Source organism: Myotis brandtii, unplaced genomic scaffold, assembly GCF_000412655.1.
Source record: "Myotis brandtii unplaced genomic scaffold, ASM41265v1 scaffold583, whole genome shotgun sequence".
NCBI lineage: Eukaryota > Metazoa > Chordata > Mammalia > Chiroptera > Vespertilionidae > Myotis > Myotis brandtii.
In genome coordinates, this window is record NW_005370191.1 from 1785587 (window position 1) to 1795340 (window position 9754).

The following is a 9754-nucleotide window of genomic DNA, read 5'->3' on the forward strand; positions in this document are numbered from 1 at the left end:
CCGGGACCGAGAGACGGAAGCAGGACAGCAAAGATAGGAGATGAGACCCAGGAGAGAGAAGCAGAGGCAGGAGACAGGGGAGTGAGGGGAGGAGACAGGGACAAGATAGAGAAGCAGAGACCAAAGGAGACGAGGAGCCCGAGAAAGGCAGAGAGAGGACAGATGAAGAGAAGGAAGGAGAGGCCGAGGTGAGAGAGCGGGTGGGTGGGGTGGGGGGAGAGAAGGAGAGAGGGCTTTCACCTGGCTCAGGCCTGGGGCTGCCAGTCCCGGAGCATCGCACACACGGTTCCCCGCGCCTGCCCTGCCTCTGCCTCTCCTGAGTGTCCACCTTCTGGCCTCAACAGTGCAGCTCATGCAAGGTTCTCAGCATGCAAAACACAAGAGGAACGGAGCGGAGGGGTCGGGGGCTGACAGGGAGAGGGCTCCAGGACGGGCACGGGGCTGGCATCGCTCCCCTCCAGGGACGGACGATCCCGGCAGAGAGAAGAGAGAGGGTGGGCACCGGGAGGCCCCGCTAGGGCCAGCCCAGCAGCCCAGGCCCCCAGCGTGGGGGTGAGTGAGGGGATGGAGGGGGCACACGGCACACAGATGGGGATTGGGGCGGGGCAGGACAACTGAACTCAAAACTAAACCGAAGAAAGGGAAGAAAAAAAAGAAATAAAAAACAAAATCCACAAATGTCATTAGATACCAAAATCAAAAACAATGTCTGAACTCCTGGGGAACTGACATTTTTCTGTTAACATTTTTCTGTCTTTGTTTTCCGGCCCTGCAGAGACCTGTGGAGCTGTCAGTAGCGCCCTACTGTCTTTCTGTTTCTCTCTTTTCTTTTCTTTTCTTTTTTTTTTTTTTTTTAGGTTCTGATTTTTTTAAGTCCCTCTTGGTTAACGTCCACTTACCAATAAAGTGGCACTTCCTCCTTTAGTAGGTAAGATGTGTAAGAGAAGGGAAAAGTGTGGTAGCGTAAGTTCATCATTAGATTCACAAAAATGCAAGAGAGATAGAGAGAGAGAGAGAGGAAAACTCAACCACCCCATTCTAGGCCTAGAGGCCACACTGCCTCTGGAGGAAGGACTGGCAGCGCCTGGCTCCTTGGGCCTGAGCAGGCACCTCCTGGGTAACCATGACCTTTGGATAGAGATGTCACATGTTTTTCCAAAAATGGAGTTAGGACACAAGGATCTGGATACAGAAAACCAGAAAGGACACCTGGTACCTCCAAAAGGGCCCTGACTGGAAATCGGGGTCCAAGAACCTGCCACTACCTCACTTAGGGACCCCGGCCAAGTAACGTCTGCTGACTGGGCCTCAGTTTCCCCATCCACACAGTGAGAGCGTTGGGCTTTGCTTCCTGATGCTCCTTCCAGAGCAAATATTCCAGGATTCTTTGCATGCCCCCTGACCACCCTCTCCATCCCCCTCCCTCCAGAGAACTGACACTCCTCCTGTCCTTGGGCTTTCATCTGGTAACAGTTGATTGATTACACTTGTCTGTTTATAAGTCTGTCCATCACTCTTATGCCACCCCCAGTAACAGCACCAACTTGACTTTCACTACCCCCAGGGCAGATTTGGTGTCAATTCAGCTCTGTAACCTGAGTTTTTATCACAGAATTTGGCATCTAGTAGGGTCTCAATGCTGTTTGCTGAGGAAGAAAGGTCCTTACAAGGGCCAAGGCTAAACCAGGAAGTCTTAGGTCAGGGGCAGGGTCTAGGCCAAGTTCTTTTGACAGGCTCTTGGATGAGATAACCTTGCTGCCAAGGGCTGGAAGGAGTGTGGTTGGCATGACCCTTGTGCTTCCTACAGGGGGCAGGGTGGTGCCAAAGCCATTGTGTACAATCCTGGATCCAGCCTGGGCATGAAGGTAGAGCCAAGAAGTCAGCTCCATTGGTGGAGAGGCATAGCCAGCTCGTGAAGCAGCCAATGAACACCAACCATAGAAGGTGAAAGCAGCTGATCAGAGCCAGATGGGCCATGAAGACCTCCTGGAAGAGCCTGGTGTCTCTCTTTGGGGCAGAGGCAGGCATAGGTGGGCGGAGTAGATATTACCAGGTACCAAGGTACCCTTTGAGCACCCTTACTCTAGCTAGGCCAAGAGACATGGAGGCTGGGTTGTTCAGCCATGGCCCCTCTGAGTATCATTTCCATTCGCAATAGATATTACCAGGGACCCTTGGCTCCCCAGCACATATGCCCTCCACCCCTGCCGGTATAGCTCCCAAGCCCCCAGCACTAGGCTCTGTCATCCAGCATCCTTTTCCTTCCAGAGAAGGCAAATGAAAAAGGAGTCTCCAGGTTCCCCAAATTTCCAGTATCTTTTCTATCCCCTGGGTTGTCAGAGTGTAGAACAGACACTAGATGGGGGAGTGGGTGCCCTGGCAGCCAATGCATAGTACTCACACCTAAGGAAACACTGGACCCCACCTTTTCGAAGCCTTTGCTTGCCACTTTGGTGGCGGTGGTGGGGGTAGCGAGGCAAGTAGGCAGAATACTAAACTTGGGAATTAGGCCCTGGATGTGAATTCTGCTCCAACCCAGACTCTGGATCTAAGCCACTATTTCTGACTCCAGGGGAAAGGCCAGCAGGGAGGGAAGAAGACCAAGGGCTACCATGTTCTTTCCCACAGGCGCTGCAAGGCCCTCTATACTTCCCACTGTTGGTCTGGGAGTATTAGGAATAAAAAGGGTCTGGGTTGGGTGGATGCCCACCCCCATGATGTTGCTGTCCCTAACCATTGAGGCGCAAGTCCCTGGGCCAGACCCCTTGTGCTGAGCTGGACCCTTCCTGTCTGGCTGGTCTTGAAGTCCAATCTCTTTTCCATTTCCCTCTCACCTCCTCCAAACCAATTGGCTGCCATAATCCAAGATGCTGGTAATTGGCAAAGTGAACACACTGGAATCAACCCTGATGTGAACTTGCTGTGAGGCCTTAGAGAAGTGACTTACCTCTGAGGCCTCAGTTTTCCCATTGGGAAAATGGTCATAACTGATTCTAACAGGGTGGGCCTGTTCAGGGGTCAAGAGGTTCTTTCCGGAGTACAAATGACTCACTGTTTCCGCAGAGACAAATAGGGTCGGAGGAGTGCAGGAGGCCTCGGGCCCCGTAACATGTCCCCTGAGTGCCAGGATGATGGAGGACGGGAGGAAGATGTTGCTAGGTAGGTGGCAGATAGCGCCTTCCCTCAGGGGAAGGCTCCGGGGGCCAATCTCACCCTTATCCACCCATCCCTCCAGAAGTCCTTATGAAAGGATTGCCATGACCCTGCCAGAGGGTGATCCTCATCCTCAGCTTGGCTGGGTCTCATTCTTCAGGAATTGAGGAAGATACGGGCCCAGACACCATGGATCTCATTGCCAGATAGGACTGGTGGCCAGGGACCACCATGCATCTCTCAAAGCCTGTTCTGTGTGAGTCCTGTCACTCTTGCCTGGAACTATTCTCCCCTCTCCCTCTCCTCTCTCACAGCCTGGTTAATGTTTCTTTCTTCTTTACAGTCAGCCCAAGGCCACCACCTCCAGGAAGCCTCTCCTGAGCCTCACCCTGAGTCAGGCGCGCTCCTCTCTGATCCCACAGACCCTTGTTCCTTCCTTCAGTTTGAGTTGTGCCAGCATGTGCTAGGGCTGGGGCTACCCTGATGGGCAGAGCTCCCCATCCATGGTTCAGCTTGTCCCCTCTCAGGTCTGCCTGCCTCAACCCTGGCATGGATACTCAGACAGGGCCTGGCACGGAGAAGTGCTCAGCAAATGCTTGCTGTGTGTGTGTGTGTGTGTGTGTGTGTGTGTGTGTGTGAATGAATGGATGAGTGAGTGAGGCTAGACCTTTCCTGACTCTGAGTCCTACTCCCAGGAGCCCCTCTGCTCCTTGGTACCACCTGCTCCCAGATATCTTTTTTTTTTTAAGTTTCTTAATTGTTTTAATAAAACTTTACCTCGGGTTCAATTTATATGATACCTAAACAGCCATTTGATTCAGTTAATTTGGAGAGAAAAAAGTACAATGATATTGGGTGATCACCAACTTCCTATCCAACATCTTTTCTTTTTGCTTATGTAAGAAATTTTTGAGGTGGAAAGACAAGGGGAAGAGAGCAGCAAGGGACAGTGTGGTTGCCTGAGCCTGGTATTCCTACAGACAAGAATAAGTGAGCATCTGGGGCAATTAGCCCCTCCAGCTCAGCATTTGAGGATCCTGTGTCTGGGTGCCTGGTCGCATCAGGTACTCCTTGAGGTGGGGCCTCCACTCCTCCATTGGACCAGCAGCGCTCTCTCCCTCCATGAACAATTTCCTTGTCTGCCCTCCTAGCACCACCAGGATTGAAGAATGTTCTGAGAGGGTGAGCTACTGGGGGGCTTGCCCTTGGGGCCAACATGGGGGAAGATGAGCCCTTCTTTTATCAAAGATGAGGTCTAGTGAGGCCTCACAGGGTTGGGATGTCAAACTTCTGTAGCTGCTTCTAGGTGGGAAGAAAACAGTTTAAAGGGCAGAGATGGGGAGATGAGATCTTTGAGGACCTACCTCTGTGGCTGGATGAGCACTGGACTGGAAGACACAAATCCCAGGACCTAGCCTAGTTCTGCCCTAACCTTGGGGATATGTGGCCTCTACTGACTATTCTTTCTGGATCATTCTGCACATTAAACTCAAATTTGGAAGATGGAAGGATGCTGGGGGAAGGAGGGAGCCCCTTTCTAGATTGGGTAGTGGTCCAGAGAGCAGAGGGTTAGCTGAGAGTTCCTTCCATCCCCCACAGAGACTTTTCTAAGTAGAACTTACAAGTCCAGTGCCTACTCCTGCAGTTCACTCCCCACCCAAAGCCCAACCACCATCACACCCCGAAGATGGAGCTGTGGGATTTAGTCCTGGTGTCAGCTGCTGCCCCAAAGTCCTGCAGCTCCCACCCTAAAGCTCTGCCTTCAGCCAGGGCAGCACCTGCAGGAGCCCAGCAGGCCCCAGAGGATGGGGAAGGGCTCTCTTCCCAGGCCTGACCTCAGCCAGAACTTCCTCCAGGATCCGGAGGGCAAAGGCCCAGCACAGGCCCCTCCAACAAAGATTTATTGCTCAAGTCACCCCAGGGGCTGGCAGGGGTGAGGGGTGAGTGGCTTAGCAGTTACTCCAGACAACAGAAATCAAATTGGCTCAACCACAGCATAGAGTTCAGGATGGGAACACAAACTTGGAATGCTAAACCACACAGAAATGCATTCAGACAACAAAATGAGAGAGAGCATGAAGGAGGATTGGGAGGTAGGGTGGAGGTGGGGTGGAGAGGAAGAAGAAGGAGCAGGGAAGGTGGGAATGAGGGAGGAATGAACCAGAAAAGTTGTTGGGCGGGGGGAGGGTAGTCAAGAAAACCAAACGACAAACCAGGAAACACAGCTTTGTAGCTCATTTGGAGAAAATGCAAGTTACAAATGAGTAGTCACTAAAATAAAGAAAGAAAAGGGAAGGGAAGAAAACCAACCAGAGTGAGACTGAGAGAAAGAGGAAGAAAACCACATTCAAACCAAGCAGAGTGGCAGGGCTTATCTGGAGATGGGAGCGAGCGAGCGCACAGCTGAGCTGGGATACCTACCTTCTCAGTGGTCAGGGACGGGAATGCAATAATAAAAAAGAAAAGAAGGTCTCCGCATTGGGAATGCAGAATGGGGAAAGACAGTGACTTTGAGCTGCGCTCCCCCTCTGAGTTGGCATATGGCAGCTAAGTGTGGCTTTTGGTCTAGTCCCAGGGACGGCAGGGGCCTCCTGCCCAGCCATTTCTGTTTGCTTTCCCCCCTCCCACCACAGGTTCCAATAGTCAAGCTTTTCTTAACTCTTTAAACAACAGAAAACCTCCAGAGGGCATGCAGGAAGCAGCTGATGGAAGCAGAACCACAGGGCGGGTGAAGGAGGGCTTGCAGCCTGGGGAGAGAGGCCCATTTCAGGGGGGGATGGAGAGAAAGAGACAGAGAGAGTCAAGGAGAGAGGGAGAGAGAGAGAGAGAAGCAAAGGCAGAAGGAAGAAGGAAATAGAGACACAGAGAAAGGTGGACCCAGCCAGAAAGAAGAGAAGCTGTTTAAACGAGGCCAATCAGAGTGGACAGATGGGGTGAAGTGGGAACTGTGCATTTAAAAGGGAAGGCAACCACAGATTCAATGTGGAGGACTGATCCTGCCTCAAGTCAACCTTATTCTCTTTCCCCCTGGCTTCAGCACCATTTAGCAAAATTCATCCCTCCTGCTTTCTGGCTTCAGCCTAGAAGAAATGCCAAGGTGTCCCTTCCTATTCTGGCTTCCCCACTCCAGCCATGGTCACTGCTCTCCTCTGGGGTGTCGAGGAGAGAGGCCTGGATGAGACAGGTCAGGCAGTGCCATGGACACCTCTTCTTGGGGTCACTCTAGGTTTCCCATTTTGAGATGAAATTTGAACCAGAGGCCGAGGCTAGAGAGCCTGGGGGCCTTGCTCACGAAGCATCTCAGCAAATGGTGAGGCTTCCCTCGACACTCCCAATGCTAGGGCCAGGTGGAGCCAAGGAAGGGGCCCTACTCCTAAGGCTGCAATCCCTGCACACCTTATCTGGCCAGTTCGCTGGGCTTTGGGCTTTTCTACCCCACATTGCGTGACCTTGAGCAGCTTCCTTTCCCTCATTGTGCCTCATTATTTCTTTCCCCACATGGGTTTGAACTGTGAGGGCTTAGGGTTCCCCGAGTTGCTAAAGCTGTAGTCATATAAAGTTGTGCAACACCAGGCTCACCTATACTTTGGGGAGTTCAGAGAGCCAACAACATCTAGAGGGATCCCCAGGAGAAAGGTAAGAGCTGAGCCCCCCAGAATCCACTTCCCAAGTCCTCTTCCTCCTCCTCCTCCTATTCAGGTTCCTGAAGTGTGCTTCTCATTGACTACCATCTCCACATCTTGGCTGTGGCCGGGGTCTTGAGGTTAAAGGGTCTCCTTTTTGGATCTGCCTCTAAAATGCTGTGTGTCTTGAGCTGGTCATTTGATCTCTGTGAGCTGCAGAGAGCAGTAGGCAGCAGAACCCAGAAATCCCTTTGGGGGTTCAGCCCTGGCCTGGGATGGGACAACAAAGAGATGTTGGGAGCCAGCATCCTATGGCCTCAGTCTCAAAACCAGGATGGATTTTTTTTCTCTTTGTTGGGAGTGTCTGGCTTTGAAGCCCTCATCTGAACTAAACTCTCTCCGGTGTCTTCAGCACCCTCTTCCAGGCTCGCCCTGCCATGCCTAGCCATCATCTTATGCTAGACAGAACCAAGGAGACACAGGAAGCTCACTGCTCTGGGAAGGTCCCTGAGTGACTGGGACAAGTCTCTCCCTCCTTGGGTCTCCCAGCTTCTTTCCAAAGTTCCTTATAGACAGGGACCCAGAGTAAGGTCTGCACCACTTTTGTTCATTTGAAAGCTGAGGCAGTTCCACCAGTGCCTTTGCCTGGGGTTGAGGGAAGGGATGGCTGCTGCAGATTTGGCAGAAGCTGTTGGCCTGGGAAACGATTTTTTAAGTGTTATCTTCCCTTTTAAATTCTGATTACAAAGGAAAAATAATTATATAGAGGTATGTATATGATTAATGTTCACTGAGATTCAAAAACCATTTCTGCATTAGGAGGAGAGGCTCCCACAGTAACGCACAAAAGCAAAATTCTAGAACAACAGAGAAGAAAGAAAAAAAAAAAACCCAGAGAGATAGTTTGCATTTCTGTACATAGAAAAAAAAACCCAGAGAGATAGTTTGCATTTCTGTACATTACAAAAGAAAAAAAAGGAAAAGAAAATACAAACAAAAATGAAATAAAATAACAGGAAGAGTTACAGAAACTTCCCCACCCTCTTCCCTTGCCACTAAACAAGAAATGGAATCACAATATTACCACGTTTCAAATGGGAGGCTAAAAACAAAAACAAAAACAGAAACATAGACGGGGTTAAGAATGGTGAGCTTTTCTTTTTCCATTTGTCTCTCTCTTTTTTTAAAGGTGAGAGTCCAAGAATACCACCCCCAGTGCTTTTCCCAAAAAACATTTTTGGTTAATGGCAAAGTCTATGACCCCCATCTCACCTCCCTGGAGGCAAGAGAGAACCAGTCTCATCTCACTTTAAGAGAGGCTCTAAGGGCAAGGAGGGGATCTGGGTGCAGGTGAGAGGCAGGGGATGCTCAGCAGTCTTTGAACTCCCAGAGCCCAGAGGGTAGAGAGAGAATTGGGGGACCATGTTTTGTGAAAGGAGTAACAAAGTGTTGCCTCCCAGGGCAATGTCAAAATGGAGTCCCACTTTGGGAGGGAGAAGATTGGGGTGCTGCCAAGGGTTCCTCCCCAGGCCAGCGACTAGGCCACCTTCCCTGACTGCTTGCTCCTAGGGTCTACCTAGTTGCTGTGACCATTTTGTCTGCACATGCCCAGGGCTCTGGTGGGGGCTACTGCTTAGGCATCCAAGGCTGGGGAGGGGACCAGCAGTGGGAAGGGGCCTCCTTTCCACCCTGACCTGGAAAAACATGCCTTTCGGTACCTCCAGGAGAAGGTGTTTGGGGCACTGTGCTGTTCAGGCTTTGTGCCCATGGGGTAGGACATTGGGCATCATGTCTCAGACCTGTCCCTGTCCTGTTTGCCCTCAGCTACCTCTGCGTGCTCTCTCCCACACCCAGGACAGATCCAGGGACATTGGTGTGATCCTTCCCACGTGGCCCAACCAGGCCCCTCAGCGCTCAAAAGCCTGGCACCCTGTCCAGGAGGGGCAGTTTCCACACAGGTAACGTCCTTAAACAAAAATTAACCTTGAGACCAAAAGCCTTTTGTCAGATGCCCTTTGACTTTCCTTGCTGAGGTCCTGGACTAAGGGTATTTGAGAAAAGAAAGGGAGTGAAACGAAAACAGCCAAAAAGCAAAACGAAACTGACATGTACAGGTTTGCTCTGAGACCTGAGGTCTGGGGAGGAGCAGCGCGCCCTCCCTGCTAGGGTTTCTGGGCTGTGTGTGTGTGTGTGTGTGTGTGTGTGCACCCTCCCTGCTAGGGTTTCTGGGCTGCCTGTGTGTGTGTGTGTGTGTGTGTGTGTGTGTGTGTGTGTGTGTGTGTGTAGGGGGGACGGGACCTGCAGACTGCCCACCCTAAGTCCCCTGTGCCCACCCACTGCCCCTGTCAGTGCTGTAGTCCCTTCTCCCTGAGGGGGCCTCTACACTGTACTCTAATATCAACAGACAAAAGGGGGCTACAGGCCTCTCCTGGGGCCTAGGAGAACCCCTACCATCCAGCTGTGAGCTCCTACAATCACCACACCTGCCCACGGGTTTCAAGAAATCTGTGCGCCTCCTGGAGAATGGATGAGGACAGTTTTTGGGGTGGTGTTGGTGTGGTCTCCCAGGGAGCAATGGGTACACTGGGAGGTGCCTTAGGAAAGATGGGAAGTGGAACCCCCAGGTTTGAGACACCTGTCCAGATGAGGGCAGTGGCTGGGAAAAGGACCTTAGAAATGCAGCTCTGTTGTGGCAAGGGGACTGGGGGTGGGGGGAGGTCTAGTGAGGGGGCTGAGGGGCAGAGAGCACTCAGAGAGGGGGAAGGGGCTTGGTGAGGAGAGGGAGGCTTAGGGCCCAAGTGATGCCCAGGGGAGTCCTGTCTCAATGGCCACGCCCCCTCCCTCCTCAATAGGCCTGGGGGAGGGAGGCAAGAGATCTTGGCTCCTCTTCAGCTCCTTACCTAAATGGCTGAGTGTCGCGGTGGTAACCCTCTCTGACCTTCACTTTGCCAAGCTCAAGGGTGGCCCAAGCCTGCAGC